Genomic DNA, 18,342 nt, shown 5'->3' with positions numbered 1-18,342 from the left:
TTAGTGACAGAGTAAAAACTGACATTTGAGAATTCTGTGCTTTATTATGTTTGTGAGAATTACAAAAGTTGAGAACAAAAACATTGGAATATTGGAACTGCAATTTCATAAGCACAACTTTTGAGACACTGAAGTGTAAAGCAGGCTTTGCATCAGACCTCTCTAAAGTCCAAGACTTGGATCATGGTCACTCAGGCTCAAAGCACACAGAATTCCTAAACAGTGACAAACTCTTGCTACACCAAAAGCAATATTCAACACTGTGTAGGATTTCAAGAGGAGTGATGTCACTTTCTGTACCACGCTCAGTGTCACTAAGCTCTGCTATCTATTATATGCAATCTGTTATCTGTCTATAGGTGGAGAAATCTATTCAACATTTTTTAATGCTCTATTCATCCTGTTTAGTACCATTGAATAATTACCAACATTTTAAGTGATCACACTTCATGGCAACATGAGAGAAATGGTAAGTCTGAGTAACCCGTATTCACATCCATACTCTGCAATGTGAGATTAGAGTGGAATAGAATCACTATGGAATTGCTCTTAAACTACACTGTTAACCCAAGTTATATTATGAAAGCTTTGGTTGTTCTTGATAAGGATGAGTAAGGATGTTTGTCTAAACCGAATTGTTTCGTCATAATTGCCAAATTTCAATCAGTCCTTCAGAAATGACATTCCAAGAAATATTATAGCTCAAGAAAGAAGGAAAGAGCAAAATATTAATTCATGGAGAAGGAAAGGATTTGATCAATTTAATTTCTTATTGTATCATATATCAGATGCTGAGAGGCATTAAAACAATAAATACATTGTTTTTCAGATTTGTAGAAAAAAATGAAACCAACAGCAAAATAAGATTCATTTAAAAATATATATTTTTATATATAATATAAGCCTTTGTTTGTATTGTATTACCTCATTATAAACCACAGCTCTTTTAACATTTGTCATTCACCAATCAATCACTATTTTAACCCTGAGCTCAGAGTTCCAGTCATCCCAGTTTGGAAAAATGAAATTTTCCAGTCAAATCTAGAAAACATTTGGTGGTCATTGCTTCGCATCCACTAAAATGTGTCACTCTCACTCAAAAGAAAACTTGAGGAATCAAGTGCTTGCACTATCAAGAAGCCTTTGCTGTTGTAGAACTGAAAAAATAATAAGAATTAAAGATAATCCTTGAAACAATATCAACTTTTCTGATATAAGCTTAATTTCAGTATTATTTTGGAACAAAACATTAAATAGCGTAATATTTTGGTGGTTTCACATTACTGACTGGAATTTTTCAGTTGTGTTTTCCAAACTAGCACAGGAAAAAACAGTCTGACAAATATTTCTTCCAGATTAGTTTGTTAAGCTTCCAGCATCTACTAAGATCTGCAACAATTGAACGTTTTGATGGTTTTACATTCACAGGCCCTAGGTTGCTTTCAAAACACTTTGTATTCCATCTTTCTTTTTAATAGCCAAACCCCAGACAACCCACATCCTCTAAACAAAAGACAATAGGATGTTCTTGCTACGCCCTTTTATATCTTGAGAGGCAAGCTGATTACCCACAGCTGAGCCTCATCACACAGTCAAGCTAATCAGGGATTTGGAACGATGAAACTACAAACTGTAGTTTGTACAGGGTAATAGAGGCTTCTCAAAACCCTTGGTCGAAAATATGTCACATTGTGTTAAACAATAGTTAAACAATAGTTAAACATTTGATACTTAGCTCCCTTAGATGCTTCAACTCATGTTTTTAAATGATTGTATATTATTGTATAGAATTTTAGACTGAAAGTTTTAGATTTTTTCAAACTGTTCTAGTGTAAATTACCTTTTTGTATGGCCTTCACAGTATTTGTGGATGGCAACAGGGGTATTGAATTCTTTTGAAAATCAAAAAATGAAATAAAGGTTATAAAAAGGACTAAAAACTGAGTGTTAGATTGTTGATGTCATTGCAGAAATTGCATGGAGATGTCTGGGATAATTGCAACAATTAATTTCCATTGTCATAATCTGGAATTTGCCTATGGGACAACTGAATACTGGAATAACCTACAACTCAAGTCCATTTTTGAATAATAAGCAGTGATCCCTGATTACCTTTACTATCACCCAAAGTATAATATCTTTACTTTTATAGGTTCATAAACTATTAATGTCTAACTTTTCAAAAGAATCCTATTGAGATATGAAAGTTAGTAATGTACTCATAAAATATGCTTAATGCAGGTCTAAATAACAATAATAAAATAAATTGAGATTCAGTGGGAATATTCTAGTCAGCCTTGTTTCCTGGCTGTGTAAGAGTATATTACTCAGAGTGTGGGGTAGGACTGAGAAAAGTTGGAGATGTTCTGGACTCGGTTACTGCTAATAGAGAAGAAGTGAGAGATATGCAATATTTCAACTTATTAAAAGTTAATGTTCTGTAACACTACTTTCAGCCAATGCAAGACGTTTTACCGAGCAGGAGCTTCATCCCAGACTTGCCAAGCTGAGAAATGATTAGTCTCCAGGCAAGGTGCATTTTTGGCACCGTACCACATGCCACATCCCTCCTCTTCTCTGGGTTCTTGTCTTGTCGGCTCGTTAGAGTGATTGACAGGATATCGCAAGTGGGGATCAGCACAATGCCCCCCCACTTGCCGCAGTGTTGGTACACCGCCTCTCCCAGCATTCCAGCTGCTGTGCAGATGATGGGATATTGATTGCCTACAGGATAATGACTTACCTGCTAATTGAAAGGATGTTCAGGCCCCACAAGGGCCTGCAAAACAGCAAAAAGACTGCATTAAAAGCCCCTTGAGAGAGTATTGTGTTTGTCACCAATGCTGAAGTGAATACTTATGAAAAAGAAAGCTCATCAATGAAAGAAAATTATATTTCTTACATATGTATCAGAAATGTCAATTTTCCGTTTTTACCTGAAAACGTCCTACCAAAACATAGCAGAAAGGTACATTGTATAACATCATCTTTGTCCCATCCTGTTCAAACAAGTGGAGATGACAGGGCACATCAATTCAAACAGCTGAAGCAGATTATGGTTCTTGGACCTGGACTCCTTAGAGCTCATACAGGATGTTCTAGAATAAAAGATAAAAACATTTGTGAGAAATAGGAAGACAGACAAGGAATTCTAAACATTGTTTTGATAAAGTAGTATTATACCAAACCAATGATATCAACAAGGAATGTTTTGTGTCAGTAATATTTAGTGTATATTTCAATGCTTGTATAAATGTATGCTTTTATATACACAGTACATGCATTTAAAACCAGTCTAGTTGCAGCCATCTATCTGGATAAAACATTTGAAAACATTTCAGGAGGGTCTGTGTTTGTGCTTGCACAGAAGCAGAGGAAATAAAAAAAATGATTGCATGTGAGGGAGTCTGTATGAATTTCTTTGTTCAAGCAGTGCTTTGAATGTTCTGTTTTCATTAGACTGCACTTTAGTTACACACACAAAAAAAAAAACCTTCAGCCAATCTCAGATTCATTACAGGTGCCTGATTCCCAATCAGCTTGATTATCACACCAGGCAGTAGCTGATAATGAAGGATATGGAGGGATGTCAGAACTGATTTGCAATGGAGGACTGTGAAAGCAAAAGGGGCCGGTTCCTGCACATCTCTCTCCTCTCATCTGTCCTTCCACACTCAAACAGCGAGGACAACACATCTGCTTTGGAGTTGGCAGCCTCACAGAGCCCTTTAAACCAAGAGAATCTTCTAAGCCTCCAATTAACTTTTTCGTGAATTCTCCTTCTTTTGTCATGTTTTCTGAAACTGACGCTTCTCAGCTCAATAAAAGAGAAGTGCAGGAACCTAGCTTTTTACCGTCAGATTTGTTTTCCAGGTTTGAAAACCTGAATTTTATTGCAAAAAAGGAGAAAGGAGGGGGTTGTAAATTGTACTGAAAAATAGGGGATATCTAACACTTTCAATTGGCTTTAAAAGACATCTCTGCAGCTTGTAAAACATGAAACAGCTGAAACGTCTGTACTATTGTAGTCTGATTTCCAGCCCTGTAAATATACAGTATAATTGCTCACACAGTACATTTACACAGTAATTGAGAGCTTAAATTAGGGTAAAAACCAGATGACCTGGCAGCCCTTGAGAACTAGGGTCTCATTTAATTTCGCCAGGAACTTTTAATCTTTTATTAAACCAGTTAATTACACTTAGCAATGAGTAATATTGTGAGGTATTACTAGTTATAGCCCTGATGTGTTTGCTTCATGCAGTGTGTTGGATGTATATTAAATCAGTTAATGGAGCATTAAGAAAAAGCACATACTCAATCAGTATTCTACAGGACTGTGCTTTATTTTAGTCTAAGCAGAATATAATTAACTAGAGAACTACAGTTCAGGAACACTACAGGAAAAATCTTTCCAAATCAGAGGGTAAAACAGGCCTTTACCAACACTAGTTCAAATTACATCTCTGTTTCAGGAAAATAAAATTAAAAAATGTTTTTTTTTTCTCCAGGAAATAAAAAAGTATATTTCAATATAATTTAACTCAAAAAGTAAATAAATACAAGATAAATAATTCCTTAATTTAAGACAGTTTCATACAAGTTAAAAACAAAGCTGGGATTGCCTCTTCACATCTGCTTCTGCTGTGAATGCTGACTTGGCATTTTAATAAGTTCTTTTCATTTTTTTCATCATGTTTGCTTTTTGTTTTGAGGCAACGACATGCTAAGGATTAATGTCACATTTTTACAATGCTGCTCAGCTATTTTTAAATACCTGAGCAACGTATAATAACATTTGGTCCATAAAACTGTGACAAGGGGACAATATAGTTCCTTTTTTATGCCTTTCACCTGACTGAAGCAAAGACTGACTTTTGAAATCCTTGCATAAATTGACAGCAGTTTATTCAAAAACAAAATAATATTCTTGTACACACTGTGCTGTCAAAGGAATATCATTGTGTATCCAAACTTGAAGTTAATGTGATGTTTATGTATTGAGACTCTGATTCATCTTTCTTAAGTAAATACATAATATATATTTAAAGAAGATGATGACAAACATGATGATGCTGTGGATTTAAGGCTGACCTCATTTTTTGTTTTGTATTTACTTCAAGTTGGGTGAATAGCTGTGGAGGCCACATCAGCAAAGCACATTAATTCTTGGGATGGATAAAAATGACGATGTTTATAAAAACAATAATGGGTTACAAATAAAAAAACATTCTAAAAAACAAGAGTCAAAATCCATTGTCCATCCTTCATAACATATGTTGCTAATGTTTGGACTTGGATTCAAATCCAATAGCTATTAAGGTACACAGAAGAAAGCTTGATAAGGCAAATAGCAAAATGTGACTCATACAGCATGGCCACTGTACTAACCTTACTGAAGTCATAATTTAAACTCAATGCATAATTTTAAATCCACATGAGCCTTTTTTTCATAATTAAAAAAACTTTGAACAGCCCTGGAAGAGTATCACATTTTCAAGTGTTACATTGTTGTTTTATGCTTGATCTCTCATTCACAGCAGATACATTGTTTTTAAAATTCTGTCAGTTCATCTTTATATTTTCTCCGTACATTTCTTTTTTTCCTTTCTCTGTTATTTGTACTTTCTGAATCATTGCCAGACCAGATACAGAATACCAAACCCCTTAAACAGACAGGATTTTAAAAGGGAATCCACTGCAATTGTCCTCTGCAATCATTCGTGAGTGAAGGAAACAAAATAAGAACAAGGTAACAGCATTTATCCCAGCTTTGTTTAAAAAAAAGGAAGAAGAACAAAGAAAATCAATCACCACCATAAATATAAAATCATTTAAACATTGGCGCATCAATATACAAGAAATAAAATCATTTTCTCTATTAATGTTTTTTTTGATAAATTATTTCATAGTCTCCTCTTAAACTCAGTGAAATATATTAACTATCTTTTCTTTTATTACTTTTTAGTTTTTTATTGTAGGTCTATAAAGAAGGCTGATAACAGAATTAAAAAATAAGCTATATTATATATACACAAGTACTGAAGTTGGCATAACCTGAAAAGCAGAGGCAGGCTGGTGCACTGGCTGAAGATGTGTTGCTAGATTGGGTACCCAGTTACCCGTCCAAAACTGTAACTTTAGTTTTAATTTGGAAATTACCTGTTGTTATTTTATGTACCACCCAATTTAAAACTACCAGTTAGTAATCAGGTTGGCTTTTCCAGACCTTCTAACCCATGTTGGAGGGATGTGGACTGAGAACTGTGCATTCAGAGACACCTGCCATTTTTCATATTGCTTGCCCTACAGCATACAGTGTACTTTGGAGGTTTTACACTGATTGCGATGCTGCTCTTGCTGATGACAATTTGAGGCACCGAGGCAAATCACAAGGCTCACTGAAGAGTGGCAAAGCTCAGGTTTTCCTGGCTGATTCAAGCCCACCCGATTGCAGCAGTGCTTGGGTCAATCATGCACCACTTCTTAAGTAGTCCAGGCCACTTAAAGGCATCATCGAAAGTCCAGCCAGCGATGGCTGAGACTATAATGCTGAAACTGTGGTCTGAGAGAATGCCTTTCGTGGCCGAGTAAACACACATTACAAAGTAGTCCCTAATCTAGGTACTTGAACAGTGCCCTAAATTTGTTGAGGAGAAAATTTTATTTTATTTTTGTCATTCACGATTACCTTTTACCTCATTACAGTAACTCATCACCCTTTTCACTACACCTTTGAAACATCATAGTGACAATAGCTGGTAGCTCCAAAGCTACCTTTCAGTTAATGGTCCTCATGGGTTTTTTTTGTAATTCTTGTTGTTTTGCCTTGATTTGTAATATTTGACTGTGACTTGATGACACTAATTTCTATTTCTATACTGAAAGCATGTATTTCATCTTAACACTAATTTCACTTTGCAAACCCCTTCTTTAACTTAGTTTGCAGGAAAATACATTTTATCTTTTATAGAGCTTCATAAATTGAGAAGTATTTTATTGAACTTTATAGCAGCTTTGTAGCTGAGTAAAGAGAAGTCTGGTAATCACACAGGCAGCCTTTGGACCAATGGAATATGTGTTGCTGATTAATAAAATATAGTTAATTAGACATGGCCAGTATAAAGATTCACTCTTATTCCCTTTAATGGATTTACAAATACTAAAAATGATGATACTTTTGTTTCCATCCACTAAGTGAACTTAGCTTATGCTAGATTTCCAAGTAACAGTAATACTGTCTAAAAAAATATAACAAGATATTAAGGATGTTATAAATAGTTTTAAAATAATATTAAATACCTGTACCATAACTAGGGTTACTAGGGTAGGATTTGTTTCAGAGATGTTTCAGGTTTTGTTTAGGATGAGGGTTTTTTTAATAACATGCAATTAATCTCCAATAGTGATTGGTTATTATCACATTTATATTACTTTTCTAATACTCTATTACTATATTCCATTTATAAAACATTTGTAAATGTTTATAAACAGCCCCTTGTTACTGAGAAAATGAGGTTCAAGAGCACACCTGTTTCATCCCCACTCACTATGCCTGTATTAATGTGGCTATATTTAAATTGACATCACTGTATGCCACATTTGTAAGCTTTTCAGAGCAGTTCTCCATTAACAGTGCTGGCAACCTGCCTCTGTTTTAAAATTTTGTAATTCTGTAAGAATTGGAACAAATTCTTCAAAAGTCAGATCAGCATTTTTGTATTCTCTCCATCCTATGACTATGTGATGTATAGAATGATAACCTGATGTGAAAAAATGTGAGTTACTGCAGTCCCATGAAGCAAAGCAAGTTACTGGACTACTCTACTGAACTGCAAAGCCTTTCTATTAAAAGAGGTCCAGACACACTCCATCATTCTGGAGAAGATCAATACCTCTGAGGCTGAAAGCTGAAGATGTAACATCTCTGACGTAACACTTTCAGATCACTCTGGTCACCTTTTATACCTTTCGATGAGGTTTTATGTGATTTTACTGTATGTCTGAAGCCCTAGCTGTTTCATCCAGACTTAGAGGGTGCAATGAGATGATTTTCAGAATCTTTCTGGCCCAGCAAATCACCCTTTCTTTTCTGAGGAAACTGAGGTTGGATTTCTGAAAGAGTCACCACTAATCGTGACATCATCGTGCTTATTAACACCCTGAGTATCGGAAGAATTGTGGAGTTTCAGATTAACACCCCCCTTCTCCGCTCCCCACACCCTGCATTTAAAGAACAAAAAACAGTACGAGTTAGTTTCTTGCTTTTCTAGCCCTATTCCTGAATGAACTGGTAAATGTTCTAAATGAAATGTGCTAATGATACTACTGGCAAAATGTCTTATTGTTTGCAAAGTCTTCATTTTACCTCTCTTCCTCCCACCTCAAAGGTTTCTTTAATTAGATTTACACTTTCAGATTTTAACATCATGCCTCCCAGTCCTTGACATTTACTTTCCAGTTTATTCTACATCGAGGTAAAACAGCTTTGAGGAATCATCCTGCAATTCCTGCTCAATCACATTAGAAATTCACATCTTAATCCATATTCCTCTCTTATGCGCAAGATTGTATCTGCAAAGAAACAGTTTTGGTCATGCAATTTATGCAAATGTCACAGCTATTAATACCAAAGTAAAAAATAAGGGGAAAATAATAAAAAAATAAAATAAATAAATGGCATTAATAAAATGGCATTTTGTCCATGCTTTACTCATTAAATGGCAGACCAGAATTTTTGCTTTCTATTTCTTAAGAATTTAACATTATATTTGCATTTGCCCTAAAAACACCTCAGTAATGCTCTGATGTTTTATTGAAACATTCTTTTCATTAAAGAGTCTGGCACATACAACTTAATTCTTGGTCAGTGGTTACTATGATAAAATTACAATTACGGATAATGAGATTCTTAATTATGCGCCTAATTTAGAATGAAGTAAGGGTGACATCACTCTTTAATAAATATGAAACCTTTTAGATTAATAGAATAGACTGCACAGGTTGGCAAGAGCCAAATACTCTTTCAGTAAGACAACAAACTCACTTGACTTGACAGCCTTACAATTTTCCTGAAGGGGGACAGACATTTTCATCTACAATTTTTTAATTTTCAGTCTGCTATTCCATGTATCCCAACATGTAACACTTTTTTTAAATAATTAGCTGGTGTTGCAGTCTGAACAAGTGAATGATGCATGAATTAACAAGTGTTATAATTTCCTAATAGGACAAAGTAAAGATTGCCAGATGCTTTGAATGGCATTTAACAACACCAATACTCATGTAGGCAAAGCAGGAGTAAGCATTCTTAAATACATTTATAAGGCTGGGACCGCTACAAGTGATTTAGTTGATAAGATTGTTTAATGAAAGCTGCCTTCCTTGACATATGTAGCAAAAGTAAACCAGTGACTAAACAAAAACAACCAGTATTTTTAAGCAGTTATCTATGATAACATTTGCACACACTACTTGGGTAATATTCATAACTGGAATATGGGATGCTGGTACATTAAAATGCAGGTTTCTTAACTGAACAGGCGCTTAGACAATTTGTACATAGAAAACAAATTCACTGAGTTGTTATAGCAACTGGGAACATATTCATCAGGCCTGCTTGAAACACTGAGATAAACAAGATAAATTCATTGGCACTTTCTAAAAATGAGGATATGACAGACCTGTGTGGAGAAATAGTGGAGACAAAGTATCACCAAGTGTGCTACAGGGAACATTATTTTTCTCAATTTAATGAATAGTGTCATTTAAGTATCCAAGTATTCCAATTTTTATTGCTCCCTGCTTGTTTTATTTAAAAAAGTGCTACCTAGGCCGTTTATGCACTACTTTATAAGACACTCTACAGAATGTATGAATTTACACTACATCCGGTTTCATATAGCTATGTATTCTAGGTGTTTATATTTCCTGCATTTAGGTAGTATATTTACCTTTAAATTAATTACAAATGCATTATTTCAGTGGGACATCAGAACTCATTGCGTCAGTCATAACTAAAATTCCAATCAAATTAATTTTGCTTAACCATGCCAGTTTTGTCTTTACCTTAAATTTGCCACAACAGCAGCACTTCCTAAAGATCATTTTACCCACTTATGTTTCATCTGTTAATGGACGTCATCTGTTAGCATATTGAAATAGAAAGAAAATGGAGAGCACTCTAATAATTTTCAATCTCTAGCATCCCAGCATGCACGCACTAGACTGCCTCTTTCGGAGTATTTTGCCTTGCATGACCTTGTCCCCTATGGTTACATGTCACTCCAAAAAATCTGAAAAGCAATCACATAATCAAATCTCATACTGTGTTTAAGCCTCAAGAGCAGATCAATGATCTTAGAACCATAGACATCTTCTATTTAGGTGCACAGCAGATCTTGCCCAAATCATACAATAGTGTCTTTTGAGTGACATCCCATAAAATTAAGTATTACACCTGTAAGTGAGCTTTGTAAGCTGCATTTGCACACATGCTGACAGAGATTTACCAGTTCCAGTATGGCTCATTTCCATTGGCTTCTGAAATGGTGTTGATTTGGGAGACAACATTTTTATCATTCTTATAATCCAGTCTCCTCAAAATGGAGATTAAAACCATGCTAAAATTTGGCTGTATGGAAGCTACTGCAGAAATATTTTATAAGGTTTGATGTTCATGATTTCTCGTTAGTAGTTATGAGTCAATAAGACTCATTAGAACACCTTTAACAGACAGCGTATACTTCTTAAATATCTTTTTAAAAAACAAATTACTGTAAATGGTGTTAGTTTGGATCATATCAGTTTCCATTTTCTAAAATATATGATCTTGTGTAAAAAAAAATTTTTTTTTACACACACTGATAAATGTCAATGGACACAACTCCATGACTCAGACTCACAGGCACAGCCAAATGGAAACACACCATAGTAGAACAGTGTCCTGGACTAAGATGGTAAAGATCTGCCATTTACAAACACAACCTAGAAGTTTGCAGCAACTATTTGATACCCTGAATACAGCATAAAAACACGGAGAGCTGCACCATACTGGTACAACATTTTTATGTGCAGAGAAGCAGGTATAATAAAAGATAAATTAGATTTTTTTATATTGTCCATAGATATCTTAAACTTAACACTTTCTTTAAAACACTTGATTGCAGCCTATTAAAAACAATCTCATGTCTACCTTCAGAGAACAGTTCTTAACAAATGGTTTTTCAATAATCATAATACCTATCCTCATTTTCATAATGCCTTTATGGCAAACAGCTCTCTTATGCAAATGGTCAATATAATTTGGTGTTCTGAGCCACTAAATCAGATCTGTGGCTCAGTGGAATGCCTATTTCAGGGGCAGACATTGTCCTTAAGGTTCTTAGTGAACTGTGCTCTATGGATAGACTCCTGATGAGTGCAAATAAAGCATTTATTCAAATTGAAATATCATTTTCACTTTTGGAAACTGAAAAGACACAGATAAAACAGTAAGAGGGACATAACACAAGATAGACATCTTTCTTCTGAAGTTACGTGAAGGTTTTCTTGCTGAGTACTGTAATTTTGTATTCCAGACCTCCTTAATTTGAAGAATAACTGTGCTTTACCATTACTTGGTATAGTTTTGTCCATGCTTTACAATACTCTGTGCTTTAACAGATTTTCTACTTTTTGCAATGTTTTTACCACAGGAAAATATTTTTTTTATAAAGGCTATCTATAACATAAGCTTTTAAAGAGATTGTTGCGCCACATCTCCACACAAAACCTTATACTTATACTTATACCTTATACTTATACTAAAAATTATACTTGGGTTCATAACCCTGTGTACCTTTATACAGACATGTTATTGTTGATAGTATTTTGTGATTTATTAAGAACTACCCCATATATTTCTCCCTTGTCCTTAGATTCAATCCAACTCATTAGACTAATATGGCACTATGCACTCCATCTCAATTCTCCTGGGTTTGAGGCAAAGCAGCTGTTGGACATCACTGCTTGCACAGCTGTTTGATGTGCATCCAGGCAGATGATGGGCCACAGAAAGAGATTCCCTTTTGAAGTGCAGGGTGGGGTCTGATGCAGATTATATTAAGACAAATACTGATAGAAACTTATCAGGCAGAAAAGAGTTAACCAAAATAAAGGGGCCTTAAATTGTTAGTATTAACTAAATAAGAAAGCAACCAATCCAGTTAAATATATATACAGTATATAAATGAGAAAAGATACATTAATCAGAAAAAAATAATTCAAGGCTTTTAGAGGAAAAACATGGCGCAACACTTTCCTTAAGCAGCAATTCAAGTACTTGTTTTAATCAATGTTTTTGTAGCACAATGAATATACACTTCAAGGTGCTGTTTGGGTGCATGGTTGAGCAGTCGTACATTGCTGTGGCAGGTGAGAATGTGTCTGTTTAGCTTTGGAAAGAAGACAAGAGCAGGCTCTGTAGCTATAAGGCAGCAGGTGTCCAATATAAACCAATTGATTTTCTATTACCTCACTAGTGCCATCCCCAAGGCACTGTCAGCATCATGCATTTGTTTCAGCAAAAAAACTAAGGCTGCACATGAGCTTTTTAAAATGCCAGCAGTTTGGTCCTAGGATGTCTTTGAAGGCACCCCTTTAAGAAAGGTGAGGCTTAAGCTTAAACAAAGGGCAGTACTCTTTATGTAGAATTCAAAAAACATAACTACCATTGGTTATTGACATCTGCTTAAACTAAATTCCTACTTCCACTGCTTAATTTTTACAGCTTGTTTCTAGTTCCATCACCCTTTCCAGCTGTATACATAGTTTAACAGTTCAGTGTTGGTGTCCAGTGGCTGCCATGTGAAGTTGGCTGCCCTTCTTTATCTCATTTCTCAGATCGTAAAAAAAAACATGTACTTTTTGGCACTGGGGGCATTTGATAACAAATCAAGCTATCCCACACATGGCTTTTTATGCAACTCATTACTTATAGTGCCGGGTATCATAACTCTTGTCTGCCTGCTGTTTCTTAGTCTAGCCAGCCTCTGTATGTCATTGAATCCTTATTTGAACTAGTTTCTTAATTGTAACCTTTGCAACCTTTTTTCTGCTCAAAAGCTAAAGCTTGTGTTCGTTGAGATATTAACTTAAGCAAGTTAAGGGTACAATTATATAATGCAGCTCAGCTGGAACAACAAAACAGCAGCTGTGTTTGTATCTGTCAAGCGTTGGGGTTTCTCCAGGACTAGGTTTGGGAATGCCTGTTATAGAACATTCTTGGGAAAAATTCAAAAACCTGCTTAAGAGTGTCAGTGATTATAAAAAGCTAAAGTTTGGGGCTAGTGTCCAGACATTCAGATCACTTTATTGTAGTAGTATACTACTAGTATTGCAGTATTTCTATGCCATATCAACTACAGGTACAATTGTAATTTTGTTATAAACTGCTTGAATAATTAATATATTAAATTCCATTTAGTCCATCTATAATGAATCAAGAAAAAAGTTGCAATTTGAAGGTTTTAGTAAAAATAATTTCGCAATAATAGATGTTTTAAAATAATGCTTAGAAGATTCTATTTCTAATGGAATCACTCACTTGTGGATGAAGATGTGTCACATGCTCATATTTCAATTATGTTTTTAACGTATTGATGGAAAAACCACAATTCCATAATACTCATAAGTGGTTTCCATATGTTTGCTGTGTACTTAAAAGATTGGGAAAACATTTCCAGGTTTTTAATTTGGCATTATAGTACTATAGTATTTAAAAAATAAAACAAATGCCACTAATTTTTTTTTCATGCCTCTCAAATTTGGAAATGTAAAAAGCTTTGATCATTATGACCACCATAACAGCTCAAATTTATAGAAATACTTTGGATATTTTCAGTTTAGATTTCAAGCCACATTACAAAATTGACTTCCCAAGGACAATATTTGGCACATTTTGGAAGCATCACTTTGAAAGAATAGAAGTAGATAAAGTGCCTTAAAGGAGCATCTGGCCCCTGTTTTTAACAAACTGTATAATTGTCTCTTTCTTTTAATAAATAGGCATTCAATAATCACCTTGAAAAATTTTGGAAAAATATTATATTAAATATATTAAATAGTAAATGTTTTCAGATTTATATCTAGAACCCTTCAACTTTTTAGACTAAATTGCCTTGTCACCAAGGAAACAAATTTAAATTAAGTTTGTAAATCTGCCTCTTGCCCATAGTCTTAGGCAGTAAAATCTTGTTCTTAGGGATACAGAAATAGTTTCGAAAGCACTTACCCCACCCCCTTTCTTTTTTACAGGTTATTAAGAGGTACTTAGACCTTTTTTTTCCGGATTTTATGAGCTTGATGGGTATAATAGATCAAATTATCATTCTGGAAAAGATTCAACTTTCATCTTGCATTTTGCTAGCATGAGCCAGCATCATACTGTAAAAACAGATAGATATGCTGAGCTCTGAAATTGACAAAACCCTCTGAATCCTGACCAGCAGCCTCATACCACAGCCTAGAAAATCAAAATGGCCACACATAAATGGATCGCTCTGCCTTTGGTAGCCAAAAAATCCTGCTTTTGCTTCATTAAGCCAAGTCTCATGAAAAGTGACAACGGCCAATTTTTGTGTGTTCTTTTGGCAGTTTCATTAGCTATCAAGACACCCCTACATCAGTCCTCAGTCCTTCATCGTTACAGAATCTGTTTAAAAATGATAAGCTTGTGTCTGCATACTTTCTGTAGCAGTGCAAAAAAAAATTAAAACATGTCCATTTCACTTGGTCTCTTCATGTAGATTGTCGCTTGAACACAAGGGCTTTTTGGAAGCCCCCAAAATCCGCACCCTGCCCAGCATAGGCAACATTTGATTTTTTTTTTTCCTTTTTAGGATTTTTTTACACAGTTCCATTTATTTTTGTCAGATAATCGAGATGAAATGTACAATGCCATGAGTAGAAAGTTATCCAGTGGCGTTTTTTTTACACCCTAAACATAAACTCACCGCTAACCAGGACAGCGAAAAAATGTAAAGATACTTTTTCTTTTTAACAGTTGAAGAAATCATAGTTTTAAAAAGGCCAGCAATCTGCAAGTTTAACTTTCTAATCTACTGTTCTAAACTACCTGGTACAGCAAAATGGCTACCAGAACAAATTATTTTCAGTCACTTTCTTTTTGTAGACTTAGGCCACTGGATATTGTTTAAATGACTTTTTAACTACTATTAAATCGTAATACTCGCAGCTACAAGGTAAGAGTTTTTTTTTAAATATTTTTTTAAAAAAGCATTTAGTCCTTTGGTCCCTATTTTCTAAGGAATGATGCGTGTTAATAATCCTGGATTCTCCTCGCCCACATATCCAGTCTTTTCAGGGCTTGTCCTTGGGCCCTGAAACGAGGCATGTCCAAACACCTGTCTAGGCACAAAAACCTAAAAGCCAGCTGGCTAGAGTGTGTCTGTGTATGTCTGTGTGTGTCTGTACTATGTCTGCTTGCACGTGTTTCCAGTATACATGTTTAGAACGGTTTCAAATGTTTCAAAAAAGAGCAGCAAAATCTTGGTCTCAGCAAATCCTCTTCCACATTGCAAAAGCAGAAAAGAAAAAAAAGAGGAGAATTTTGAAAAACAAAAAACAAAAACAAAACTCTAGGCTCCTTTTCTTAGTTGCTCAATCTCTCGGTTTCATTCCCAAATGAACAAGGGACCCCCCTTCTCTCATGATATGTAGCAGAGCAAGAAGTCTTTGTACTGATACTGCACTTGTGGAAGTAAGAGTTTGTGGCCCTTCATCCTGCAAGAGAAAGGAGACAGATTGTTAGAGCACTGCGGGCTCTGCTTAATTAGATGGGTTCAGGTGAACGCAACGACAAAACGACAAAAGAAAAAAATCAAGTTTTAATTAAATAAAACTCAGCAAATGAATGTACTGTGGTTTACCATATGGAACAGACATGTATGTTTAAAAGGTCATTGATATACAAATTCAAACAGGGGTCATTTAAAGCGACTGTATTGTTTTACATCTAAGGTGAGCGGTCCTACTGTAATTCTGCATGATTTTTCAGAGTCCCGGATAAACAGTAGGAGAAGGGTGGGGGGAGGGGAGGAGATTGGACAAAGTATGGAAACACAGGGAGGAACACAAGGTGGAAAATAAAATATAAACAGGAAGAAAGTAACTGGCTGAGTAAAAAGTAAGGACCCTTTTCCACAAACTTTGCAGTGTTTCTTTGCATTACCATTTGTGTTGATATATAGTCAGAAGGATGATGGATTGTAATTTATTATGTTCCCATCACAATGGAAATATTCCATGTAAGAGAGCACATGTCTGGGGAGACTGGTGCGTTGTACTGCTCTGTTCTTGTTCTGTGCTGTTGAAATTGAAATTCATGAAAAGTGATTCACAAAAAATAAAAGATCACAAATTTAAATGCCAAAATTACAGAATTTTGATTTCCAAAAGTTTCTTTATAGAAATGGTGCTTTTTATGTATAGAGCTGGGGGTAAAATGTCAGGCATAGGACATACCTATTTATTCTTGACTAGGAAGACCAGCATGCTTTATAACAGACAATATTATTTAAACAAAGGCAGCATTATTTATTTAAAAAAACATTTGATAATTCTTTAACTACAAATAAAGTCTTAAAAACATTGACTTAACTTAAAATGTATAAACGGTACGTTTAGTCTTACATTCTTTTGCACTGAGAACTGTGAATTTCCATGTAAAATACTGTATAGAGACATGGGTAATTCTACTTTTATTAACCAATCAAGTTTAACATAAATCACATACAATGCAGGTGACGCTTCTAAAGCACTACAGGCTAATTCTTAGTAACCATAATATTCTGAGAAATATAACAAAATGCACAGTGAACCTACAAGATACATGTAAAGGAAATTTAACGTTTCTGTATAAAATCATCTTAAATACAGTCTTAAAGTCATCTGCATTCTTCAGTGGTATACATTTACATTTATTCTGTTGTTTTTCACCTCTCGTCTTCGCTGTTGGGCATTTAATAATCAAATTGACAATCACCAGCACAGCTGTGTAACACTGGTGTCCTTCTCACGCCTACTTTATAACATGTACATGGGCTATACAGGAAATTCAATTTAAAAAGAAGTAGTTTCTTATATTTGAATAAAATGCAAATATAAAACAATAAACAAAATAAGAAAAAACACAGTCGCTTTAAAATAGATCAACTCCAAATTTCCCGAGTTTATTTTTTTTAAAGCAGCACTTTTTTTTTTTGCAAAAACTCAAACAAAAACAAAAAGAAAAATTGTTTTTTTCTGGATGAAATGTAAAGATTTTTTTTTTCAACCACATATATGTTCATTTCATATGGGTATTGATTGAGTTTCCAGTGGTGCATGCTGAGTCACGTTGAGGGGGCATGCTCATTGCAAGTTTTCCAGCAAGTTAAGGCACACACCTGAAGTGGATCTATGAGAGAGACCAATACAAGAGAGGCACAGGAGAGACAGACGAACCCCAATAGACTGGTGCCCTCGCGGCCATCCACAGAGTCCTATATTTAAACTGTGCTTCTAGAGAGACCGGCAGGGCTTTTTGGAGAATGGGGGAAAGTGTTCAATGAGAATAGTGCAGTCTTATCAGGGTTGGCCTGTAGGAACGTAAAAAAGTGTAACTTGCATGAAAAGGACCTTTTTCACCGCAATCCCAATTGAGAGGCAATGAGGTGTTTGTAGACTGCAGTCTTTCCAAATGTACCTTCCACAACCAGAAGACAGAGCTTAGCTTTTGAGTCTGGTTGTAGTGCTCTGGGGGGAAGGCTTATAAAAGGGTATGAAGAGCTGGCATTATTTAAAAGGCTTTTATAACTAGATGGCTTCTTTCTTTTCACCAGTCACAAATAAGGTAAACGTAAGCATTGTGCGGTATAAATTAAAGCAAGAATATATATATATATATTCATATACTTACTTATATACTTTGGTCATACTTGCTACAAAAATAGTCCTGGGTTTATTTAAAAGCTGCACAGAAAACACACTAGGTATTGGTACCTTTGGTAGAAGGAAAATATAAAGAAAAAAATAAGGAAAAGTGGTCCACTCCAAGTGCTTGCTTAATTGTTTTGGAGAGGAATAAAGGTAGTCTATTATATATTCTTATAACATAAAAAATTAGTAGTTTTAAATTCTGCAGTACCTACCAATTAATTGCCCTGCCTTTCTTTCCTTGATCATTTTTGATAATTTTTCCTATAAAATTTTTCCTGCATTTAAAGAAAATTAAGGAAATAGGTCAGTAAAAGCACTTTATATTTATCTGTATATTTAGTGGATGTTTTTATTTAAATTCAA

The 18,342-nt window shown here is 34.9% G+C and overlaps 1 protein-coding gene across 12 annotated transcripts in view; it reads right to left on the bottom strand.

Moving 5' to 3' along the window:
* Positions 1-4,327: 4,327 nt before the first annotated feature.
* celf6 (CUGBP Elav-like family member 6) overlaps positions 4,328-18,342 on the bottom strand; it is a 146,117-nt gene continuing 132,102 nt past the window's right edge. For all 12 annotated transcript variants that reach the window (XR_001478090.2, XM_015343717.2, XM_015343721.2 and 9 more), the window contains one exon: positions 4,328-15,783. The gene's annotated coding sequence lies outside the window, so the exon portion shown is untranslated. The remainder of the gene's footprint in view (positions 15,784-18,342) is intronic.

Source organism: Lepisosteus oculatus, chromosome 5 (genome assembly GCF_040954835.1).
Source record: "Lepisosteus oculatus isolate fLepOcu1 chromosome 5, fLepOcu1.hap2, whole genome shotgun sequence".
Taxonomy (NCBI): domain Eukaryota; kingdom Metazoa; phylum Chordata; class Actinopteri; order Semionotiformes; family Lepisosteidae; genus Lepisosteus; species Lepisosteus oculatus.
The sequence above is the reverse complement of the archived record's forward strand: the minus strand, read 5'-3'. Positions and strand labels throughout refer to the sequence as shown.